This window comes from Protopterus annectens, chromosome 5.part0 (assembly GCF_019279795.1).
Source record: "Protopterus annectens isolate FY-2018-M chromosome 5.part0, PAN1.0, whole genome shotgun sequence".
NCBI classification, from domain to species: domain Eukaryota; kingdom Metazoa; phylum Chordata; order Ceratodontiformes; family Protopteridae; genus Protopterus; species Protopterus annectens.
The window spans coordinates 442,686,538-442,713,203 of NC_056735.1; the positions used below are offsets into that span (position 1 = coordinate 442,686,538).

Here is a 26,666-nt window from a genome sequence, read left to right on the forward strand (position 1 = left end):
AATGGTTCTTGGGATTCATAAATTCCAATGCCCTGGATCAACTAATCCATAGTCCCACCAGGGGCTCCAATATCCTAGACCTGGTCATTATCAACATGGGAAATCGATGCTCCACACCTATGATCACCCCCTTGTTAGTCAGGTCTGACCATAAGCTAATCACTCTTAACATCCACATCCCACCCCCCAGTAAGGAAACCACCAAAAGAAACTTCTCTGAAGCCAACTTCATGCTACTCAAGTCAGAAGTGACAAACGTCATGACACCTATGCAGACGGGAACTGAAAGTTCAACTGCTGAATCCTACACTAAGGCACTGTACGAGCACATCCACTCATGCATGAATCGTGCCATCCCAAATAGAACCAAGATGCTCTCATCCAAAAAAAGGAAGCCGATCTGGTGGTCCCCTGCCATAAACAAACTTTACAACAAAAGGCAGAAACTGTTGCATAAAAGAGAAAAATCCCAGGATGCAAAAAACTCCCTTACCAGCCTCAGTAAGAAACTGAGATCCCTCATAAAATCCTCCAAAGATAGTTATGAGAATACAATTGCCAAAGATTCCAAAGGCAACCACAAGGCATTCTATAACTATGTCAAGAATCTAAATGGCAATGCTCAGATCTGCTCTGAACTAAAACAGAATGCCATTTAATATACTGATCCCAAGGATATTGCCAATATCCTGGCAGATCGATTCAGTGCCAACTTCACCACCCTCTCACCCCCTAAATCTCAATACCAGAAGATTGCCAAATTCCGGTAATAACGGCAACACAGGTAAAAACGTACTCTCCAAAGCTAAGAATACAGAATCCATGGGACCAGATGACATCCCGGGCTGTGTACTACATGAACTACAAAATGAACTGTCACCTCACCTAAGTGTCATGTTTAATCATAGCCTCACCTCAGGTTGCATGCCAACTGAGTAGTGCAGAGTTACAGTTATCCCACTCCACAAGGGGGGATCCACCTTGGATCACGGAAACTACTGTCCCATCAGTCTGATGAGCCTTATCTGCAAGGCTATGGAGTGTATTATCATGGAACATATGAACAAAGACATTGGCAACCTTCAAACACTGGACCCCACCCAGGCTGGGTTCGTGAAGGGCTGATCTTGTCTCCTGAACCTGATTGACTTCTTTGAATCAGTCTCCAGAGCCATGGACAAGGGTTAGGTGGTCCACACAGCCTATCTAGACCTTGCCAAGGCCTTTGACATCATCCCCCACTCTGGAATCATAGATAAACTTACTAAGCTTGGCAGTAAACCCTACGTCACCCAATGGGTTGCTAACTGGCTTACTGATAGAACCCACACTGTAAAAGTAGCCGACTCCAAATCCAGCTCCAGACAAGTGACAAGTGGAGTACCTCAGGGTTCAGTCCTGGGACCACTCTTGTTTGGCATCTACTTCTCTGAAGTACAGGCTAATACTAAGGGACGCTGGCTAACAAAGTTCACAGATGACTGCAAACTTGGAGCTATTAATGAATTCACAAATGATGTGGATACTCTACAAAAGGGGCTTACAGAAACAGATGCTTGGTGCCAGAGCCATGGTCTCAAGCTCAATGCCAAGAAATGTACAGTTATCCCCTTTGGGAAAAAACATGTACCCATGAATTACCATATAGGTGGCAGTACACTAAATACCGAAAGTGTGACAAGAGACTTAGGGACACAGGTGGACAGCAGTCTCACCTTCAATAGCCACATCGCCCCAACAGTCAGGACATCCTTCTATGTGGCACATATCATCACTAAGGGCTTTTCATCCAGAAAAAAGGAGGTCATTGTCCCACTGTACTTATCCCTCATTAGACCCATTATAGAATACAACGCCCTGTTTGGTATGTACCTTTCAAGACATCTGCAACAACTGGAAAGGCCGCAGAAATACCTCACTAAAAGAATCACAGACCTAAAGCAGATGCCCTACGCTGACCGCCTTAAAAAACTCCAACTATACTCTGTTGCATATCGTCTACTCAGAGGCGATCTCTGCTTAACATACAAGGCCATGTCAAACCCAGAGCTGTTGGCCATGCTACACTTAAAGAAATCCCAATCCCTCAGAGCCACATGCTCCAGGGATCTAAACCTTGTCATCACAATAAACAAAACATGCTGGAGGGATAGGTTCCTGACCCAGAGACCCCCAATACTCTGGAATAGATTGCACATACATGTCAAGGAGAGTGCCTCTTTGGCCCTCTTCAAAAGGAAACTTGATGATTGGATGGGCAAAAGGAAATTCACCCCGGGGATCATGTCAGTCAACGTGCTAGACAGGGGTCCAGGGAAGTAAACAGTGTGGGAAGAAATAGCCAGGGAATTTTTATGGCTAGGCTTGCATAGGCCCTAGGGCTGATAGCCTAGTACCAACCTATGAACCTGTGGAGATGGATGACTGTAGCAGTGCACCATTTGCTAGGGATAAAGCCTGAGGTGAGATTGGGACTGAACAAGGCACACAGATGTGGTGCCAGTTCACTTTGTAGTTCATGTAGAACACAGACAGAGATATTATCAGGTCCCATGGAAGCTGAATTCTTGGCCTTGGACAATGCAGCTTTAACATGTGCTGCAGTAATGCTGGGTGCCTGGCATTCTTCCATTATTGAAATTGGTCTTTTGGGGGGGGGGGGGTGAGGTTGGCACTGAATCTGTTGGCCAGTATGTTGACAATATCTGTTGGCTGAATATAGGAGGTACCGTTGTGCAGTAACTCAGAGCAAATTTGGGCATTGCCATGGAGGTTCTTGATGTAGCTATAGAAGGCTGTGTGATTGTTTTAAGTGTCTGCTGCAATTCTGCCTTCATAGCTGGCTTTAGAGGATTTGATGATGGATCTCAACTTTTCATTGAAGCTAATAAGGGAGTTTTTCCAGTCTTGGGACTTTACCTTTTCCTGCAACAATTTTTTTCATCTGTTGTAGAGTTTATTAATGGCAGGGGACCACCAGATTGGCTTCCTTTATTGGATGAGAGTGTCTTGGTTCTTTTGGGTATGGCTAGTTCTATGCATTTGTGTACATGTTCGTACAGTGCAAAGGTTTATGATTCGGCAGTCATGCAGCTATTTTCCATTGGCATGGGTGCCATGAAGTTAGCTACCTCTGTTTTTAGGAGTCCAAAGTCAGCTTTGGAGAAATGTTTCAAGGTGGTTACCTTTGCGGGGGGTGTGGGTGAGATGTGGATTTCCATGGTGGTTAGTTTATGGTCGGATCTGACCAGGGAGGGATTAACTATTGGTGTAGAGGAATTGTCATCCATGTTAGTAATAATCAGGTCAAGGATGTTGCTTCCTCTGGTGGGGTTCAGAATGAGCCAGTCCAGGGCATTGGAACTGATGAATTCCAGGAAGCGTTGGGCCAATGTATTGCTGCTTGAGTAGTTTTCCAAGTTGATTGATTTGCCATAAAATCACAAATTTTATGAGAAACAGGGCAAAAATATGAGGTAACATTCTGGACATTCTGTAAAAATATGGGCAGTTGAGAGGTATGGCTCTAACTGAGGACATTAATGTAATAAAAGTGCTGACTGTTAGTCCCCAGAAAGAGGTCAACAAATGGAAAGTAGAAGAAGAGGTCTGAGACGCAGTAGTTTAAAAGACTGAAAGACCTGCAAGAATAGTTGGATGACAGATCAATAAATTAGATGACTTGGAAAATAGCTTTAAGAGATGTAACAACAGACAAACTGAAATCACTTTGAAAGTGCAGAATAGAGAACTCAAATGCTTTATGCATTAATTGCTACAAAGCTAGATCCTAATAACACAGAGAATTCACAGGGTAAGAAGGAAAAGACGTCTGAGAAGAGAGCAATTGAGGCATGTAGTAACATGTATACACAGCTCCAAGCAGCTAAAAGACATATCAAGACAACGTACAATGTTAATGGTGATTATCGATTAATACAATTAAACAATTAACTATTATTAGAAGCATGAAAGACATTTTGGTGAAGAGTAGATTTAGTTTTCCAGTAGACACTATAGCACATAATGTGGAAAACATGGGGACTTACCAATGTGGTAAATGTAAAGCATGTTATTATATTGCCCCTTGTTTTGAATGTATAAATAATATCCCTTTTAAGACCAACGATATTTTTTATTGTAACTCTGAGAGAGTCATTTATGCACTTCGATGCCCTTGTAATAAATTTTATATAGGGGAAACCAAGAGAGCCTTCAAGGTAAGGCTCTTGGAACATATTAGGGACATTAATAATAAAAAAGAAGAAAGTCCTGTAGCCATGCATTTTTTAAATTTTCACAATAGTGATAGCAAGGGGCTACAAGCGACTGTTTTAGAAGAAGTATATGATTATAAATATAGGAATGTGAATATTAAACAATTGCTGTTACATAAGGAAGCTATATATATATTTTAAAATTCAAAACTTTATATCCATTTGGTTTAAATGAGGATTTTAACTGGAGAATGTTGTTAAATTGAATACAATTATCTAATAATAGTTAATTGTTTAATTGTATTAATTGATGAATTATTGTAGTATATATGTGTATTGGGTTTTGTATGATTTGTACTCCTTGAAGGCTGTGGCCGAGACGTCAGAGTTTTTAATAAATCGTGCTTTTGGTGGATCCTTTCTTGTTGTTTCTTCTGGTTTGCTACTGTGGTTGTTTCATCTAATGAAAGTAGACACCTGCAGGGCTGGAAAAGATGCAGAGGCACAGAGTGATACTAGAGATTGACTTGAAAATAAAGGAGGGAGAAAAGGCATCTTAGCCCACAATACCTCAAGGGGATGTTTTACAAAAAAAAATGGGAGACAGAAAAAAGGAGGTAGCAATCATATTAAAAAAGAGCTGCACATGGTGACAAAGAAGGAAAAAGTGAGGAAAGGTGGATAATTTGCAAAGGAGTGATAACCAGGAGCAAGTGGATGAATGGGAACATATTTGCCCTACATGAAGATGTAAAGGACTTTTATAGAACAATAACTGTCATAGCAAATTGTTTAAGGAATAAAAAGAAATGAATATGTAAGGATGGAGAGACTGTGGGACTTCATTATAACAAAATGGTTAGGGAACAACATGTTATTTGTCTACAGCCTGTCAGTATCCTCACCTCTTATGTCTCTAATAAAAAGCATTCTTACTGGAAGATATCAATTCTCCCTTTATGCTGTTATTCTAACACCCCCATTTTCCCAACTCTGTGTTTTTCGGTTCTTGTCATTTTAACACAACTCACTTTCACTTGGGCCAGTAGCTCCACCCTAATAAACTATTGCTCACAGTTTACTTCTTTGTATTCCTAGCACCACTAATTTGAACAGTTTGAAAAGGTCCCTTCAGACAACCAAAATATACATTATACTTATTTATGTATAACATGCTACACCAATATTGTTGAATTACATATCACATGTTCATAGGTTCATAGTTTCATAAAAAGTTACTAGGCTAATGGCCCTAGAGGCCTTACAAGCCCAGCCATATTTATCCCGAGTTGCACTAATTATCATTGGTTAGGTCAGTGAAGTTCACAGAGGTATGGGTCTATGGTAGTTAATACTGACTGCCTCTGTCCAGGAAGGACATGGGCACCACCCAGGAGTGAACTTACGGTCACCCATCAGTTGATCTAGGATGTGTTTGAAGAGGATGAGGGAGGAGTTCTGTTTCACACGAATTGAAAGTTTGTTCCAGAGAAGTAGTAATCTCTGGGAGATGCATCTATGCCTCCAGCATGACCTGCTCATGTCAGAGGTTAAGATCCCTGGAATAAGTGACCCTCATGCAGTTTGATTTACGAATATGTAGCATTTCCATCAGGGCTGAGACAGAGACTGCCATGTAAGACAGTCATAGGTCACCACTTATCAACATGCAGGAGAAAGAATACAGTGACAGGGTTTTCACTCTTTCTGTGTAGGACTTGTTTTGTGTACCCTGTAAGTTCTCAGTGACAAATCTGTGGTCTCTCCAATGGTTGCAGGTGTCTGGTAAGGTACATGTAAAAGGAGATCATTGTACTCAGTTATTAGTCTGATGAGAGCCATGGATAATGGAATTATAATATCCTTAGATCTAGATGTAATGCCTTTACTTATGAGATGTGCCACACAGAAAAGTTTCCTTACTACTGTGGATATGTGATCGTCAAAGTTCAGATTGCTATCAACCTGACTACCCAGATCACTGGGTCTGTAGTTAGGGGGTTGCTGTCTATAATGTAATTAGCAGGGATATCAGCTTTCCTAAAGTGAATGATAATTCATTTTATGCATTTAGCTTTAATCCATGGCTTTGGCACTATTCATTTGTCTGTGTTAACCCTGTCTGCAGTATATTAACATCACTGGGGGACTCAAAAATTGCTCCCAGTTTGCAATCATCAGTGAAGTTGATCAGCTACAGACCATCCAAGTTTATTTAGGCTTCTGTGAAATAAATTAGAACAATAAGGGGCCCAGCCCAGAACCCTCTGGTATTCTATTGACTGGTCTTTTATTAGAGGTGAAGTTACCTACTTTGACAGTATGTGCCCTGTCGGTGAGCCAGTTGGCTACCCATCTAGTAATTTAGAGGTTAATTTCCAATTCAGAATGTTTCTGTATAATACCTGAGTGGGGAATTGTGCCAAATGCTTTGACTATGTCAAGATAGGTGTTATTAACTTTCTGTCCTTCATCAAGGGCCTTGGTGACTTTCTTAAATAAGTCATCCATGTTTAATAGGCATGATCTACCTTTAACACATCTGAACTGGGATGCGTCTAGAATTCAGAGATTACCTAGGTCCTTGTTAATAAATAGGGTCTGTAATGCTTCTTTCCATGGCCTTGCAGATGAGGCTAGCAATGCGTATGGGCCAATAATTCACAGGGTCAGTTGATGGCTCCCAATTTTGGAAATGGATTACTGTTGCAGTCCTCCATTCTGCTGGAACATAGCCAGTTTGCAGGCTGTCATTAAACAAGAATCCAAGTGGGTTTGCCAGGTCATGCTTTATGTTGTTTAAAAGGCAACCTTGGATGTTGTCTGGTCCCATGGATGCCATATGTTTGGCCTTGGAGAGTGCCAAGATGACTTGCTCTCTTGCAATAATAGGCTGAAGAAAGCTAGTAGGTATACTTTGGGGGATGACTGGAGGGGACAGGTTGTGGTCTGCATGAACTCTGTGAGCTAGCAGATTGGCTATTACCTCCAGTTGAGTATGGGTGATGCCATCCACAACGAGTTCAGTGCATAGCTGGGTATTCTCTTTTATATTTTGAATGTAGCTAAAGATTCCTTTGTGATTACCCTTAGCTATGGAGGCTATTTTTACTTTGTATTTAGCTTTGAAAGACTTGACCAAGATCTTTAATTTGTTTGTTTAAGTTAGAAAGGGATTTCTTCCTGTGCTGAGCCACTGCCCTCTTGTTCTTAGACATTAGTTTCTTCCTCTTGGACATTAATTTCTTCCTCTTGTTGTATATCCTGTTTATACTAGGGGTCGACCAGCATGACTTGTTTTTTCGGCAAGACAAGGTTTTAATCTGGTCAGGTGCAGCCAATTCTGTACAACTGCTTAAGTGGTTATACAGGCATTGGTGTACACCTGTGCACAAGATTCAGTGTTATCTGCATCTACAGAGGCTTTGAAACTTCTTATACCTTCACTTAGTAGGAGATAATCTGTCTTCAAAAAATGTTTAAGCATTTTTGAGATTAATGGGCTATCTGGTCTTATAATTACATCGAACGAGATCAATTTATGTTCCTATCTTACCAGGGTGGACATCACATGGGGGGGGGTGTGCAATGCCCTCTCATTTTAGTGAGTACTATGTCCTGGACATTTAAGCCTCTTGTAGGTCTGCTGACTCTGTTCCAGAGCATTGGCATTGACAAAGTCAGTGAACCTCTGAGCTGGCATGTCTGTGGTTGCGCATGTTTCCCAGTTGATGGTTAGAAAATTTAAATCACCCATGAGTAATGTGTTGGGCTGTAGGCAAGTGAATCCAGTAAGTTCAGGTAAGTGGTATGCTTTTCCTGTTTCATAGTGGTGGGCCTGTAACTAACTATAATGTGGTAGGGGGCTTTGTCTACAGTTAATTGGACATGGACTATTTCAAAAGTTTCATACTGTTTGACAAGTCCAGAGGTGTACTTATCCTTAATGAAGATGGAAACACCTCCTCCTTTTGTTCTTTCATGCTCAGATTGTGATCTGAATGTATGGAAGGCATTGTAGCCCTGCATGGCCAAGGTGCTTTCCACGCCTTTAATCAGATCTTGGTGACAGCACATATGTCAGAGTAAGGAGTGCTTCCAGGGAGTAGTTTCTTGTTTAGATCCCTAGCACTGAACAGCAGTACCTTGAGTTTAACTATGATTTTGTTATGTTGGAAGGTTGGCTGTTTTTGACACTGTCTAAAAATGGCACAGTAGGGGTTGCTAATGCCTTTGCCAGTTTCTGAAAGCCTAGAGGAGAGAGATTTAGAGCATCTCTGGCAAAGCAGCATGACCTGCCAACCATGTGTTCCCAGGCTGTCAGATATTGGATCACCTTGGACTGACACCAGAATCTAAGCCAATTGTTAAAGTCAATAATTTTTTGTTTGTACTGTGGCATCATCCTTGGAGAAGGTAGACTGCTTCTTAAGGCTAGACTTATACCTTCATGTGACACATAATCTGAGAACTCATTCATGTCTCTCTTCAGGTACTCCAGTGAGGTAGGCCTCAAATCATTCAGCCCTGCATGGACTACGACAGAGTTGTACTGATATTTGTGACTGAGTGACTTGAATACTTGAGTGACTTGATGGATCTTGACACCTGACAGGCAGCTAACTGTAAACCGCTCCTTATCCAACCTGGTGAGGGGAACATCTGTATACCTCACAATGGAGTCAACTATGACCAATACATTTGATTTTGTGATGTTGTACCTTATGTGCCTATTAGTTGAGACAATGGTTTGTGTCTTATTATGTGTTGTGGTTGATTTTTTGTATTGTTATGTGTGTAAGTGGTTTCCATTTGGGAGGCCTCTGATCTTTTGGTAAATTACTAGTGAGTACCTCTGCATATGTGGGTTTATGTGTCACACCCTTATTTAGTGTGGGAAATTTTGTGTGTGTGTGTGTGTGTGTGTGTGTGTGTGTGTGTGTGTGTGTGTGTGTGTGTGTGTGTGTGTGTGTGTGTGTGTGCTCACAACCCATTTGGAATTTGATCTGTCCTTATATGAGAGTCTTGCCTCCAATATAATAGTCATGTCATTCATGTACCACTATGATGTTTTAATAAGCAGGCATAGTACACATTTTGCTACACTGATACACTATTAATACATCAAAAGCTGTATTAACTTTTAATATTTGTGCTGAAATCACTCTAAGAGAGAAGTTGAGAATAAACAGGGTCTGAGGACTAGCCTACCTACTCAGTTAACAAACACAATATGTTAAAACAAATAAAGCAGATTATAGCCAGAAGATGAGGATAAATTTAAAGGAGAACATTAGAAGGGTGGAATGATCTTTGCAGCAAATTGAATCCACAGGAAAGGGAATGCCACTTCTGAGGAATTCTCTAGACTAACCTAGTAGGCCATAGACAAAATAAGCAAAAAAGGGAATAGGAAGGGAAATGAAGTGGAGAAAAATACAGGAAATTTATTTTTTCAGAACATGCATTAGTGATGATACAGTTAAATATGGAAAGAAAGAAAGGAAGAAAGAAAGAAAGAAAGAAAGAAAGAAAGGAAGAAAGAAAGAAAAGGGTTGGGAATTGTGAACATATAAGTGGAAGCACCAAGAAAAAATAAATTGCATAATCTGATGAAACAGTTGGTGTATCCTGGAAATATTGAAATATTTATTTATTTTATTTAACATTTGTTAACCGGGAAAGTCCGACTACAACAGGGCCTATTTTCAGCGGAGGCCCAGGGAGAAACGCTCCAGACACATGTCTTTGAATGTGGAAAGAAACCGGAGTACCTGGAGGAAACCTACATGAATGCAGGGATGACATGCATATTCCGCTTAGAAGGCATCTCAGCCAAGAATCGAACTGGAGAGCCTCTTGCTGTGAGGTGATAACATTAACCGCTGCACCACTGCGCCGCCTGAAATAATATCATTGTGGAATAAAAGTAACAGCAAGAGTGGTAAATAATGAACGTGAACGCTGAAGAAGAAGAAGAAGAAGAAAGACTGTTGGAAACTGGGTTGCTAAAGAGAAGACTTTTAGAAGATCAAAGGATATCATAAATATGGGTGTCAGAAAAGGAAAAGGAAGAGGTAAGAGCACAGAAGACAGAAATAAAATTGGAAGATTGGTTTTAGAAGGATTAGTGGTAGTTCATAGGATCATAGGAAGTAACTAGGCTAATGGTTTGACGGCCCTTACAAGCCTAGTCAAATTGTACCCTTAATACAGTGATTAGCACCTTTTTCCCCTGTCCAAGAGGGACACAGGTGGAACCTCCAGGGTGAATTTACAGTTACCCATCCAGTTGTACAGATTGTATTTGAAGAGGGTCAATGAGGTGCTGTGTTTGATGTGAAGTGGGAGTCTATTCCAAAGGTGTGGTAACCTCCTGGAGACAGATTTATCCCTCCAGCAGGTTGTAGTGATGTCACATACTAGGTTTAGGTCTTTAGAATGAGTAATCCATGTGCCACTTGACTTGCATATGTGCAGCATCTCCAATAAAATGGGGTCAAAGATTGCCTTATATGCAAGGCAGAGATCAACTCTGAGTAGTCTGCATGAAACAGAATAAAGTGACAGTGATTTCACCCAATCCACATAGGATAGCAGTTGAAGACCTTGAATTTTCTTTGTGAGGAAACTTTGTGGTCTCTCCAATTACTGCAGGTGGTTTGAAAGGTACATGCCATAAGGGGCATTGTACTCAGTTATGGACCTAATGAGTGAAGGGTATAGAGAGGTGATAACTTTTAGTTATGTACTTACCATAACTTTAGATGTTTGGGATCCATCTCGCCTACATTCAGTACTGATGGGCTCGGAGCCGATCCCTCGGCTCCGACTCGGCATGCTATGCTATAGAGCGAGGCCTCTTATTGGCTGAGCTATTTCTTATCCCAGGATGCACCACCACTAATCCCCCAGATCTTGTTTGTCCACATTCATGCACACGTGCACAACTTATTTATATAACATTGTCAGATGTTTCAAGATGAAACAACAGGATTCGGACCTTCTGATATCCTCTGATCTCCAAGGAAGGGGGAAGGAGGGTGGGTTATTGGGAATGTAGGCGAGATGGATCCCAAACACCTAAAGTTATGGTAAGTACATAACTAAAAGATGTTATGTGATCCTATCTCACCTACATTCAGTACTGATGGGACAGCGTCCCTAGCACCTAAATCCTGGGTGGCTCATTGGAAAACACTCCTGAGCACTGTGGAACCAAATGAAGCTCGTCCTCTAGATGCCACATCCAATTTGTAGTGGGAAATGAAAGTGTGCGGCGAAGACCATGTAGCCGCAGCACAAATGTCACTAATGGCAAGCTTAGAATGAAATGCTATCAAGTAGCCATAGCTCTTGTAGAATGAGCTTTGACAGAGGTGGTAAGCTCTTTATTAGAATAAGAATAAGCTTGAGTAATACAGTCCCTGATCCATTTGGAAATAGTGACCTTTGTGACGGCTTTGCCCAATTTATTGTCCGAAAAGGATACAAACAACTGATCTGTTTTCCTTGTTTGTTTGGTCCTATCTAAATAAAAACGCAATTGCCTGTGGACATCTAATGTGTGGAATATGAATTCCGCTTTGTTAGAATACTTCAGAAAGAAGACTGGAAGTTCTAATGACTGTTGTAGGCAGAAACTGGAACAAACTTTAGGGACAAAGGATGGATTTAGCCTGAGAGATACTCTGTCTTTGTGAAAAACCAAGTACGGAGGTTTTACCGACAAAGCTTGAAGCTCTGAAACCCTTCTGGCAGAAGTAATTGCCACCAGAAAGGCAGTTTTCCACGATAGAAATTTTAAATCACATGTTGCTGCCGGTTCAAAGGGGGAGGAAGTTAAGGCGCGTAACACCACATCGAGATCCCATGGAGGAGCAGGATGAGAAATCGGAGGTCTTAAAAGCGCAGCACCTTTCAAGAAGGTCTTATACAATCTGTGGCTCATTAAAGGTGGGTTTATAGATTCGTGAAAATTGGAAATAGCTGCCAATTGAACCTTGATGGTAGAGACTGAAGAGCCTTGATTGAAAAGAGAAGTTAGAAATTTCAGTACTTCTGATACAGGAATAGTGATGGGATCCAGACCCCGGAGTTGAGCCCAAATAGCAAATCTTTTCCATTTGCTAGAATACAATTTCTTTGTAGCAGACTTGTGGGCCGAGGATAAAATGTGTACAACTTCCGGATCCAAGGTATGACTCCTGACTATAGTCGGAAGAGGAGGAGCCAAGCCATCAATTTTAAGGTGTGTAGGGACTGGTGGAATAGTCCCGACTGATGAACCAATAGGTCTGGGATCTGATCCAGGAACCATGGACCTTCCAGTGCATACTTTTTGCACTTCGTATTCAGTGGAGTCGCGAAGAGGTCGCAACACAGAACTCCCCATTTGCTGAAAATCTGATTTGCAACTGTAATGTTCAGAGACCATTCGTGTGGAGAGAGGATAGTTCTGCTCAGTCTGTCGGCTATCACATTGGACTTGCCCGGGATATGAGTTGCCACTAGAAAGTGTTTGGTCGACACTGCCCATTCCCAAACTCTCATGGCCTCTCTGCAAAGGGGATAGGATCTGGTCCCTCCCTGTTTGTTCAGATACCAGACCACTGACATGTTGTCAGAGTGAACAGCAATTACGCCCTGAGGGAGGTAATCGTGAAGGGCTTGAAGGGACAGAAGCACCGCCCTCATTTCTAGGAAGCTGATATGAAGTAGGGTCTCTTCTGAATGCCATTTGCCTTGGACTGACCTGCCCAGGGAATGCCCCCCCCACCCCATCTGGGAGGCGTCCATGGTCAAAGTGGCCACAGGAGGAGGTGGAACAAAGGGTCATCCCTGATCCAGATTGGAGGGCACCAGCCACCAGCGAAGGTCCCTTTTGCAGGTTTCCGTGATCCATATGAGGTGACTGAGAGGGAGTTCCTGAAAGGACCACTGAGTTGAAAGAAACCACTGGAGAATTCTCATGTGCAACCTTGCTAGGGGAACTAGAAGAACCATGGCAGACATGGATCCCAATAGCTGCAGGACCATTCTGGCTGGGGCTTTGGATCTGGGAAGTAAGGCTCAAACTTGAGCCTGTATGGTTTGTATCCTGTCTGTAGGTAGATAGACCCGCATTCGGTTTGAGTCTATCTCTACTTCGATGAATCTTATGCGTTGAGATGGCAGCAACACAGACTTTGGCCAATTGAAGGTGATTCCAAGGGAATTGCCCAGTGATATCGTGGCTTGTAGGCTCCGCAATAGTAGATGCTTGGAGGTGGCAGTTAGGAGCCAGTCGTCTAGATAAGGAAACACCTGGAATCCTAGACTTCTCAGGTGAGCAGTCACGACTGCCAAACATTTGGTGAACACCCTGGGGGCTGTGGTGAGACCAAAGGGCAGCGCGCGGAACTGAAAATGACTGCCTCCTAGGCTGAAGCGCAGATGTCTCCTGGACGCTTGATGTACCATGATATGGTAATAAGTGTCCTTGAGATCTATGGAGCACATCCAAACACCTTTCTCCAGCAATGGGAGAATGGTTTGTAGGGTGACCATTTGGAACTTGGACTTTTTGACTGAACGGTTTAGAATGCTGAGATCCAAAATGGGCCTCAAGTCCCCGGTCTTTTTTGGCACCAAAAAGAATCTTGAGTAAGTCCCTAATCCGATCTGTTCTGCGGGGACCGGTTGGATGACTCCTTTTTGCAGCAGCTTTGAAACTCCTGAGGCTGCAGTTTCCCGTTGACTGGGTGGTGGGTCCGGGATTTTCTTGGACTGAGGTGGAGAGTGAGAAAAAGGGATGGCGTAACCTCCGGCGATAATTCAAAGCACCCATCGGTCCTGAGTGATACCTTCCCAGGCTTTTAGGTGCCTCGTAAAATGACCACCGACTGGCTCCGGAGCTGCACAGTCGGGCAATCCCTCAGGGACTGTGAAAGGCTGAAGAGCCACGAAAGGACTCGCGGTCTCCAGTGTTGCGAGGGCCTCTGCCGCCTCTGGGACGGTGTCTTCCAGAAGAATTTCCCCCTCCCCTGCCTCTAGAAGGAGGATCGTCCTGCTGTGAGGGGTAAGACTTCTGAGATCTACGGAACCACATTTTCCCTCCTCTTTTAGCCTTAGGGTAAGGCCGAAAGGGAGTGGAAAATCATGCCCCTACGGCAGTCAAAGTCTTACCTTCTTGCTCGCAGCGGGTCAGTGTGTCCTTTACCTTGGGTCCAAACAAGGAAGACCCATCAAAGGGGGCGTTGGCAAAGGAAGACTTAAAGGCCTCCGCAAAATGACACAGGTGGAGCCAGGCTTGTCTCCGTAGAGCAATGCCTGTACCCGCCGCTCTACTCGCCCCTTCGGCCGCATAAGAAATGAGCCTCATGGACGAGTTTGATATGGACGACAGCGTAGCCAGCTGAGAGCCAACCATCTGGGCCAGCTCCTCAGGCAGGTTACCCAAGAGAGTATCGGAAAGTTCTTTAATCAGATCCCTCTGAAATCTGGTAATGTGCGTGAGATAGTTCAAGGACCTTAATGTAAAGGCCGCTGAACTTAGGGTGCGCCACTGCATCGATCCATGCTCATAGACTCCTTATTAGGAGGATGGACGGACGTCGAAGCCTCTGCTACATCTTGCTGGGTAGCAGATGCCACCACCAAAGCATCTACAGCCAGACCTTTAGTCAGAAACTCTTTTTCCGGGGGTGCTGACAGGAACTTATTAGGACAAGTAGGCACCGGTTCCACAGAGTCTGGGTGTTCCCACGCCCTTTGACAGATCAAATCCAAGAGCTCGTCGAAGGGCGGAGACACCCAGGAGGCGGAGGGCTGAGCCCGGAAGGCCTTAAGGAACACCGACTCATCAGCAGAAGGGGGTTTGGATTGCCAGCCACCTCGTTGTTTAAGGGCTTCCAGGATGTCTGCAAAGGAGACATCATCTGAGGACAACTTAGGGGACCCCTCTGCATCATCGAGATCAGTGACTGATGTAAAAGACTCATCAGGGGAGTCAACGTGCTTCCTCTTGCACGATCTTTTCCTGGGGGGTTCCTCCGAAGAAGCTTCAGAGGGACCTCCAGGAGGGGGGGAACCCCCAGTGGGGGTAACCTCAGGCCCCGGGGCTCCGCTGTCTAAGGACAGGGGGACTGCCAAAGACCCAGTCTCAGTATGCAGGGAAGGAGCTGGGGAGACCGTGGAGGTAGCCAAAAAAGATTTGGCTAATGCACTCCTCATGGCCCTGAAGGCGGGACCACCAGAATCCTGGGAAGGTCCCACCTCTGTGGCCACAACGGTAGATGGCACTCCCGCAGCCGACGCACCGAGAGGAAGGCTTGGGACCGAAAACATCAGTCCCGAAGCGTCCCCCCTGGGGCCGACAGAAGAAGTCCGCGTACTGAACTCCGACTCAAGAGCCAGAGTTGGAGTAAGGGTCAGGCCCGACCCGAAAACCTCCATCGGTTCCACCAGCACCGGCTCCAACGGTGCCGACGCTGTTGGAGGAGGAACCATGATAGCAGGGTGGACCATCGGCTCCGAAGCCGAATGGGCTGGAGCCGAAACTAACTTTTGAAACACCGGAGACTGGAAAAGTCTTAGGAGCACCCTGTCAATGTCCGAATCAGACATCTTGGATGATCTAGATGACACCGATCGGGTCCGAACCGACTTCTCCATCGGCTCCATAGGACTAGGGTACCGGCTCCGAATGGATTCGACCACTATCGGTTCCGAGAGAGATCTCAAAACAATTTCCCTCGGTGCAGAGGAGGGCTTCGGCGCCGAAGGGGAAAGAGTCTGAGCTGGCAACCCTCATCGGCTCCAAAATCAGTGGAGCCGATGAAGGTGACCCACCTCTCGATGCCCCAGTCCTCGGCTCCGAAACCAGAGGGGTAGAGACTGGAGGCATCAAGGCAGACCGTTCCGCCCTCGGCTCCGAAGTCCGTGGAGCCGATGGAGAAGCCTGCCTAGGTTTTTTGGCAGTCGGTTCCGACAGACTGGTCGGAGCCGACGCTTTTTTCTTCTTTGTAGGAGAGGAAGAGGAAGATAAAGCCTCCTTGAAGGAGGGCTTAATCAGACCTTTTAATATTAATTTATTCTTCCTCTCCTGGAGGACTCTCGAAGAAAAGGCGTGACACACGCTACAGGACTCTTGTAGGTGCTTGGTGCCTAAACAATAAATGCACGAGGAGTGGTCGTCCATTATGGACATTTTGTAACCACACCTCGCGCACTTTTTAAACCCAGAGGGTCTATGTTCCTTAGACATGCTGACCAACCCTAAGAAACAAGATTTTACCACAAAGAAAGTGAAAACTAAGTAAGTTTTTTTTTTTTTTTTTTTTTAGATACAAAACACAATGTCAGAACACAATACACAATCTAGTACCACAAACACAGAAAATGAGGGTCAAGACCCTCTAACTTAAGCAGGTACTTGACCTCCTGGAAACACAAAAAAACGCTAGATAGAAATAGGGGAAGGCCCCTCTAACTTAAATGGGAAACCTTCCCTTAACAAAAGAAAAACACAATTTTCCTCAACAAATTTTACCAAACACACTCGTACAACAACAATAGCTGTTAAAACAGCTTTTGGGTTCAAAATAGCAAAATTCCTGACAGGAAAAGTCTGAATAAAACAGTGCTTAGCCCAGCCAAGTTTGAGACCACGTCCTAGCTTGTAAGCGGCAAACGAGATCTGGGGGATTAGTGGTGGTGCATCCTGGGATAAGAAATAGCTCGGCCAATAAGAGGCCTCGCTCTATAGCATAGCGTGCCGAGTCGGAGCCGAGGGATCGGCTCCGAGCCCATCAGTACTGAATGTAGGTGAGATAGGATCACATGACATCTTCACTTTTTCTCAAGGCAATGCCCTTCTTATAAGGTGAGCCATATAGAATGGCATTTTTACCAGTCTGGAGACATGGTGATCAAAGGTAGGGTTGCTGTCAACCTGAGTGTCCAGATCTCTCACCAATGAGTGCATATTGCCATTCATGTGGTAACTTGCAGGAAAATCACTCTTGCCAAAAGGGATGATAGCTCATTTTTTTGCATTAAGTCTGAGGCCATGAATTTGGCAACAGTCATTTGTTTGGGTAAGACCTTCTTGAAGGGAATTGAAATTGTTTGGAGATTATTTGACTGCACCCGATTTGCAGTCATCAGGAAACTTTGTCAGCCACAGTCCCTTGGTTTTAGATTGTACTTCGGAGCAATAGATTCCAAACAGTAGACGTCCGAGGACTGATCCCTGTGGAACACCACTGCTAACGGGTCTGCTGTTTTAGGTGGATTCTGCTATTTTGACTGTATGGGTTCTATCAGAGAGCCAGTTTTCAACCCACCTTACGATATAAGGGTTGAGGTCTAGCTGGGAGAGTTTATCAATGATGCCTAAGTGACGGATAGTGTCAAATGCCTTGGCCAGGTGTATGTAGACTGTATGCACAGTTTTCCCCTCATTCAGGGCCTTTTGACTGTCTTTAAGAAGTCCACCAGGTTTAACAAGCATACTCTACCCTTGACATATCCAAACTCTAGAGTTTGGAGGTTACCAATGTCTTTGTTGATGAGGTCCATGATGATTCTCTCCATGGCCTTTCAGATAATGCTAGTCAGGCTAATAGGTCTGTAGTTCCCAGGGTCAGTAGAAGCACCATCTTTCTTCATGGAAAGAATGGTGGCTATTTTTGATTTGGCTGGGATGAATCCAGTGATTAGACTGTGATGCTTATTCTTGTTTGTTCCCATGTAGGCCACAGCCTGAGATGTTATCAGGTCCCATCGATGCTGTGTTTTTGGTCTTAGAGAGGGCATTTACAACCTTCTCTATAGAGATACAAAGTAGAGGACAGGTCTTAGGGATGTCATGAAGTACATATGGCAGGGACGGGGGAGTGAAATTTTCACTGAGCCTGTTTCCTAGCAGGTAAGCTATGTCTGCCAGCTCAGTGTATGTGTTACCATTAACTACCAGTATGGCACAAATCTGAGCTTTACCTTTAAAGTTACAGATGCAACTAAAGAACACCTTATGGTGGCCCTTGGTTGAGGAAGCTAACATGGATTCATAGTTTGCATTGGAGGACTTCACAAGAAGTCTTATTTGCTTATTTAAGCTGAGGAGGGAGTGTCTCCATTTTAGCGTCCACTCCTTCTTACTCTTGGACAGCAGTTTCTTCCTTTTATTGTAAAGCCTATTAATGGTGGTTGTCCACCAGGCAGGTTTGCTTTTCCTTGAAGAGGTTGTTTGGTCCTAACAGGTACTGCTGACTCTGTGTAGTTATACTGTTTCTTGTATAGGGCATTTGTGTAGAGCTTGGCATAGTTACTGGTTCTGTCTGAGGGGAGAGATGCAATGAAGCTATTTATACTATTCTGTAAGACATTATAGTCTGCATTGGAGAAGTTTTTTAGTTTAGTTTGCTGCTAGTGGAGGGTCAGGTGAGATAGGTACTTCAAATGAGACTGATCTGTGGTTAGATCTCACCAGGGATGAACTCACAGTGGGGTTGCTACAGTGGTCTCCCATATTTGTAAGCACCAGGTCCAGGATGTTGACTCCCCTGGTGGGGGTGTCAACCAGCTGGCCCAGGGTACTGAAGTTGACAAAGACCAGGAACCTTTGGGCAAGTGAGTTTGAGCACGAGAAATTTACTCAGTCAATGTTAGACTAATTAAAGTCACCCAAAACTGTGGTGTTAGGATGTATCTTGATAGACTCAAGTTGATCCAAATAGGCAGCATGGGTATTCTGATTCATGGAAGGGGTTCAGTAGCTGGCAATGACTTCAATGCGTGTCCTACCAACAGGTAATGGCACCTGAAGTATCTTTAGGATGTCATACTGTGTTTATCCTTGATGAATATTGATACACTGCCTCCTTTAGTTTTCTTGCCTTCAGTATGTGGTCTGAACATGTGGAAGGATGTGTAACCTGGTATGGCTGGGATGCTCTCCACAGCCTTAAACCAGGTCTCTGTGACTGCACAAATGTCTGCATCATCCAGCGTGAGAACTGCTTCCAGTGAGTGCAGATTCATGGCAAGACTCCTAGCATTTAACAACATGACCTTGAGATTGTTTTTGGTTTGTATTTTCCCACCGGGAGTTTTTTCCTAGTGACACTGCCTAAAATAGGCACTATGGGGGGGTGGCAAGAGCCTTAGCCAGGAGCAGAAATCCCAGGGGTGACAGATGAAGTCCATCTGTGGCAAAGCATCGAGGTCTGCCGATCATGTCATCCCAGGCTGACACATATGGGATCCCATTAGAATGATACCAAAACTAAGCCAATGATTGAAGTCATGTTTGTATTGAGGAATCATTCTAGGTGAAGGTAAAATATTGCTTAAGGCTAGGGGTATACCTGCCTGAGACACATAGTCTGAGATCTCATTCATGCCTCTCTTTATATAGTCCAAAGAGGTATGCCTGAAGTCGTTCACACCAACATGGACTATGACAGAGTCATAACGAATTTATTATCACATAATCAAATTAAATAACTGTGAAACACAGTTATTTTGAATGAAAACCTCAATTTTGAAAAGGTTGAACAAAACAAATATCGAAAAAGTTATTAGAAAATGTCAAAATCGACATTTACAAACTCGGAGCGTATTACCGATGTTTCCTGTAGTGGAATATTTGTATAATCCCTTTATTACATTTTTTTCTGAGGTAAACCATTTTGTAAGCACACAGAGGAAAGCTCGTTCTCTCACGATGTTTTCAAATCTCAATTACCGTAAATATAGTATAGTACGTGATGAAATAGTGAAACATTCATTCTGAAGTATACATTTACACTCCAAAGTCCATTTTTATGCTGAAACCATACATGAAAAGTAAGGAAAGTAGTGAAGTCCATGTTTTGAGAGTGAAACATATATGAACATACAAAATATCTTGCAAACTGTGTACAACACCAGTGAAAGTAATCCAAATTGTGCAACCATCCCATTTACCATATTGACAAGAACAATTAAAATGAGCAGTGTTTGGCAACCAATTCTGTGAATCCCCTACATGCATATTCCCTTTCTTGTAAACGTCTTTGCTTTGCGGCTGGAGGTGCACACAGTAATATTCGTGAAACCAAGTCCTCAGCATGATTCTGTTCTAACTGAATGGCATGTAATATGTCAATAATATACAATTTTTTTCTACCAGGAAAGCTACAAAGACGCCAATGCCGCCCTTCAATGGCATTTTGAGATCTTGGAAACCATTCTGTACTAGTATTGTAGTGATTCCAGAATGATATTTCAAAAAGTGGTGGAATTCTTCCTGATGTACACCCCCCCCTCCCCACACACACACATATTCCATACCTGCTAGGTTTACCTACCAGATAATTTTCTTTGAAAAATGTGCATAAAGGCTGAGCAATATCAGGCATGCCACACTCAATGCTATGAAATGTGGGTAACACATCTTCTGGATTTAGAAATGCTAAGGCAGATATTTCTTTACAAAGGAACAAGAATGACCTGCTCTGTCCAAACTCAGCAGCCAAGTGTAGTTTCTGTATTTGTCATCATGTGAAATGGCAGAAATGGAACCAGCATCCTTTGGCTGCTGAGTTTGGAAAATGTCGTGTAATGGCATTCACTGCTCCTTTCTCAAAGTTGCTCATTATCATTTTTGGTGCTAATGTTAGGCTATATTCATCATACAAACTTAGTGCATTTATACAAAAGTAGTCCTAGCATATTTCTCCTTTAGTAGAAAGTAAGCCATATACCATTGGGATAATCTTTCTATGTTCAACATCTGACATTGGGCAATGAATACTATATATTTGTTTACAGTCAGAGGTAGTTATAGGAAACGTTCCATCGACCATTATAAAGTCAGCGTTACACATCATCTTCAGGTTATTTACAGTTGTAATAACAACAATACCGTGACTTTGTCTCTCATCCCCATCATGTTAAATTATGAAAGTACCACCTTTGATGTGTAACATGTCAGCAGTTAGATCTTCTAAATTTGTAAAATCCTTGAATGCAGCTGCTTTGCCTTTATTTCTTCTTCTAACAACAATTTGTTTTAATGCAGTTGTGTTTGGTAGATCAACAGTAACATCAGTTGATGTAGTAGCCAGAACCTCTGAAACAACCCTACAGGGGTCTTCTACAGTCTGCTCTGCTCTTCTTTAAATGGTTTCCTATACCCTAATACACTCAGGTTTCACAGGGTCAGGTGCATGAAAGTGTAGAGTAGTTTTATACAAAATTTCACCTTCACTACCCCCCTGTGTAATACATCTGCCCTTACCCCTCTCCTTTTGCTTTAAAGAGCAATATCAATACTTTCTTTCTTCAGCCAGTTTCTCTAAATAAGACACATTGCATTCAATTAACAACATTTTCCTTCCTATCTGTGAGCTCACAGTACTGTACACAGCATTTATTGTTCCTGGACAATAACTTTCATCAGCTATGTTATTTACATGCCAATAAAACACATATGACGCATAGTTAAATTTTCCATTTTGTATGACTATTAGTATAAATACTTCTTCACCCAACTGCTTTCAAGTACTGTATAACACATACGTTCATGTCTATATGTACTGCATATGCCATAAACCACTTTTGATATTGTACATAAAAGACACATTTCTGAATGAGATTACGTATTTTTTAGTCACATTTAAGCTTACTTCAACTATGCCAACAAATACATATATTGTCACTACTATTTCTTATCCATCATTGAAGAAACATTTACAGTCTCTTTTGCTCATGTATTTATACTATATGCAACAAAGACACACAGCATTTGCATAGCACTTTCTAAAACTATGGCAGATTTTAGTACCTCAGATGTGGACTGCATAGCTACGCTAGTAACGGTTGTGCTTTCTCAACTAGTATTGAATTCTATTCCTACGAATACCACTACACCGCATTACCACTGTTTAAATCACCCAGAATTACGTGAGAAAAATGTGTGACTGACAATTTCATAGTAAGATTGTCGAAATGCATTTGTGCGAATCTATCACTATATTCACAATTTGCATATTCGACAATTCAATATTCACATTTTCAAGTCGACAACTGCTACTATTCGAATTTGCTTTGGCTAATTAATACTAAACCGTCATAATGGTAACAGTTGCTGAGAAACTTGAGTGCATGTGTGATATGGAGGATCCTGACACCTAACAGACAGCTGACCATGACCTTCTCTTTATCCAGCCTGGTGAGAGAGACATCTGTATATCTCTCGATGGAGTCTCTTATGACTAATATGTTAGGTTTAGTGTTTAGTCTTATGGGCTTCACAGGTGAGACACCGGTGCATGTGTTAGTGTGTGTATTGTGTTCTGCAGAGGAAGTATTATGTGTAGCATGCTCGTGTTTGCGTTTGGGAGGTCTGTTGAGTTTAGGTAAGTTTGGGGAAAGGACCTTCATATTAGTTAATAAGAAAAGTAGAAAAGAAACACTTTGCAAGAAACTGCTGAAAAGACTGTAGGAGGTTTCAGTGGGTGAGAGTAAAGGAGAAGTGATAAAAGGTGACAAGAAGGTAAAGGAAGCCTTCTTCAAGCACTAATTAATATTTTTTAAGGAAGTGATGGGGAAGAAGAGAAGTTTCCAGTTGCATTGAGTGACATGAGTAATAAAAAATGAAAGAGATTCAGAACAAGAAACTAAGTAAGGGGATTTTAGTCATTTAGATGAAGTTGCCAGCACACAAGAATAAGGGATGACAAAATGCATTGAAACTAGATAGGTAACTATTATATATATTTAAATGGGGGCTGGAGGAGATAATAAGGAAAATACTAATGGAAGAATAAGAAAAGATCCAAAGAAATTAGGTAAATCACACTACAAATTAAGATGACAAGGATACTAGTAATTCCAAATCTAGAGATGACAGGGATGAGGTGGGGGACTAAAGGCCCATCTCAGTAATAAACACTAATGTCAAGAATTTTTCTGAAGTGCTGGCATTCAAGTTGGACTGAATATGCCACAAGATGGTCTGACAAGGTGTAAAATGTGTTATCACTGGATTTATAAACAAAAAAGGGATAAAAGAGACAGATAAAGTAGAGCGGACAAGTCAGTTCGAACTGCAGAAAATGTTTAACAAACTAATGTGAGGTTTACTGTTGAAAATATTAGCAGGAACAAAGATTATAGAAGAATCAATAATATGAACAAAGGCAAGATAAACAAATCCAAAAACTAAAATGATGTTAAATGATAAGTATCTAAGCCAGTCAAAGTAGACTGAGGGACTACACAGAGTGCCCATTATGAGAGAAGTTACCCTAGTAAAAGAGGAATATTTCATAAAGGTGAGGAAAGAAACTTTAACAACTAACTGAGAGAACAAAAGTGAAAGCAATCTTCCTCCTGTATGTGCATAAAGTGCTTTTGTTTTTTTACAAGGCTTGGGGAAGTCTTGGACATTAGATGCAGTAGAAAGAAACTAATATAACAAACAGCTCACGGCTCCAAGATACCACAAACAAGAAATGTATTCAATAAATATAAAGTTTTGCACAGCAGTGTTTCCTTAGATATACTAAAAAGGTTGAGTGTAAGAACAGCTTAACTTAAGAAAAGAAATAACTTGGTGTAGGACTGAAGTACATGGGTTAACCATTTATTTAGTTTTTGCCGGTGATATTTCTGGTCTGTTTGTACTTGATTACAGATTGATTTATTTTAAATGCAATATTTTACATAATTTTTTAATATTTTTAATACATTTCTTTACTGTCTATATTTGTTTATAGGGATACTACGTGGTTATGTAGTTACCGGTTTCTATTGGTTAATTAGTGAGTGTGTCCTTTTTTCTGGGTTATTTAACTGTATGTTTTAACTTACAAGTGGTTCTGATGATGTCTATTTGTATTGATGAAAGTACTTAACCATTACTTGTGAATGTTTATTAAAGTATTTTGTGTTTTATTATTTTTCACTTGAGTGTTCCATTCCTGACTACTGCATCGCTATAGTGTATTTTTCTTTTTTTTTTATTGTTGGTTTAACACTTTCCGGGTTTTCCGTTTTTTTCTTTTTATTTGTCTTTAACCTAAAACATAAGCAGTTCCATGCACTTCACCTTATCCAACATCATAAAAGATATATAGTGTCCTGCACGATATAATAAAGCAGTTGCAGTGCCCTGTACTAACACTACTAAAAATGTGCAGTGCCCAGCACCTGGATGTCCTGTCCTCATGCCATAAAAGGGAAATAGTGCTCTGCACAGGTATCATAAAAGATATATATTACCTAAAGAAACATACTGCTACAGAAAGGAATGCTAACTCATCATATTATAGGATTATATGGCGGAACCTATAAAGAAATCAAATTGATACTCTGCAAAGGTTAGGGTTGGTATTTACTTCACAGACAGAATGTATAGGGTTTGATTCTCACCTTTGAAAGTGAAATTGGCTATGCTTAAAATGGCCCATAAGGGCAACCAGCCTAGTACGTAGCTATGAACCTATGCAGAAGACAAATTTAGTCCGCAATTCAACAAATAATTCTTAAATGAGAGAGAGAAAAAGGTTGCTTGCAAGTTTATACTGCAATGATAAATGATGGTGTTATTTTATACTTACTTAAAGTCAATATTTAAGGTCATTAAAACTGCAAATTGATTTCTTAACCAAATACATAGTGTACTGACTAATAAAAGTGTGAAGCAAAGCCAAAGACCCCATAATTACAATACAGTCAAAACTCTTTCCATTAAGAACTCCAGAAAATGAAGTATTTCTGCTAATTATTGCCTTTTCTTACACTGCAGTGTCTCCCTTTGAAGCATAACATTGTCTAAATAATAAATCTCAAGTGCAGTATACATTACCTATATCAGAGAAGAAGCCTTTTAGAGAAACTTTTTTACCTTGAACATTAATCACATCTTACACCTGAGGCCACATATTATTGTCAGATTGTTTCTGCTAACCTCGAAGCTGCTCTGAGAGATCCCATATTCATTAACAGGAATGTGCTTGTAGGAGGATATTTAATGCTACTGTGCTAACAAATAACACTTTCGAGAAAAAACAGGGCGAAAGATTACTCATGTATCATGCATTTAAAATCCAAACTCTGAAAGGTGTGGGTGGTCAAATGGACTCTTCATAAGAAGCTGACGTGAATCGTTTCTATGAACATATTAATATGAAAAATACCTACAGTCGCCTTCTTAAAAGTGTATCCTGAGGAAATCTTAGTTTTTAATATGGCCTTATTTCAAGTGCACCACTAACTGAAATGCCTTTACCGAATTAAATTGACATGAACATTAATCATATTGTAGTTTTCTACATTTATTCTGATTTATATGACATCTATAAATATCATTGCACTACTTTAAAGACAGATATTTTTCCCACGTTTGGGAATAAAGAATTATGGTACTAAATTAATAAAAGGCTGAACCAAAAATCATTTTTTAATGCAAATGCTTGTTAATGTACATTGCAATGAAGTAAAGGCCAGTGACAGACAATGAAATATAAACCATCAAATACGCGCGATAATGAAAAGAGTCTGACTAGTTTAAGTATTATCCTTTCTTATTCTATTATTTTGTACTAGAGTGCTGACAACTTCACTATTTAATAACAAAAAAGAGCAATATCGTTTGTATATTGTGAAATAGCTGATCACCATGTTGTAGCAAATGGCTCCCATAGTCCTGTTGCTGAGACCTTAATGTTAAATGTTTCAAAGAGTAAACACATTCTGAAATACCTTTTAACTTACTTACATGTCACAACGTAATAAAGTGTAAGCTGTTTCAGTTTAGCATTATTGCTGTCCCTGTCTCATTAAAAAAAATGCAGAAAAGTTATAAGCATTTATAGAATTAAATGTTTGTTCCTAAGAATATATATAGCTCAAAGGTAAGGGTGTTTTGTAACAAAATGTGCTGCATGGCCAACAGAAACATGAGAATGTACTGACGGTACATAAACTTTTAGTAAACTAAAAGTCAACACTTTGTAATGAGTGTCAGCCTTTTAAACAACAGGGTGTGCAAGACATTTTATTTTAAATCATCACATTTTTTTTTTGAAAACATGAGAATAAGAACTACAGATAAATAAATAAATAAATACTAAACAAAAAAATAAAAAAGCCTATATTTTTGAACATTCCATATCTAAAGTAAAATAAGACATTATCCAAAATGTTGAATATTGAGTATCTCAAATATAGTCATATATTTAGTTATTTATAGCTGTGAAAAGTGCTGCTTACTTCATTAACTTCTCCAAAGTCTGTTTTACTTGATTTTTTATAATGAAATTTCCTCCCTTCTTTACAGCCAACTCCCCACTCCACTTTTTGTCATTAAGGGATTCTAATAGCCTCCAGAGATGACAGCTGTTATCTGTAGGCGTTTGTGCATTGCAGAGAAGGCCTGATATGCAGTACACCTGCTTAGCAGAACTTGTAACA

General features: G+C 41.4%; 1 protein-coding gene across 1 annotated transcript in view; it reads left to right on the forward strand.

The window, feature by feature from the left end:
- Positions 1 to 26,666, forward strand: part of IL1RAPL1 (interleukin 1 receptor accessory protein like 1) — a 4,037,132-nt gene that overhangs the window by 745,816 nt on the left and 3,264,650 nt on the right. The window lies entirely within an intron of this gene.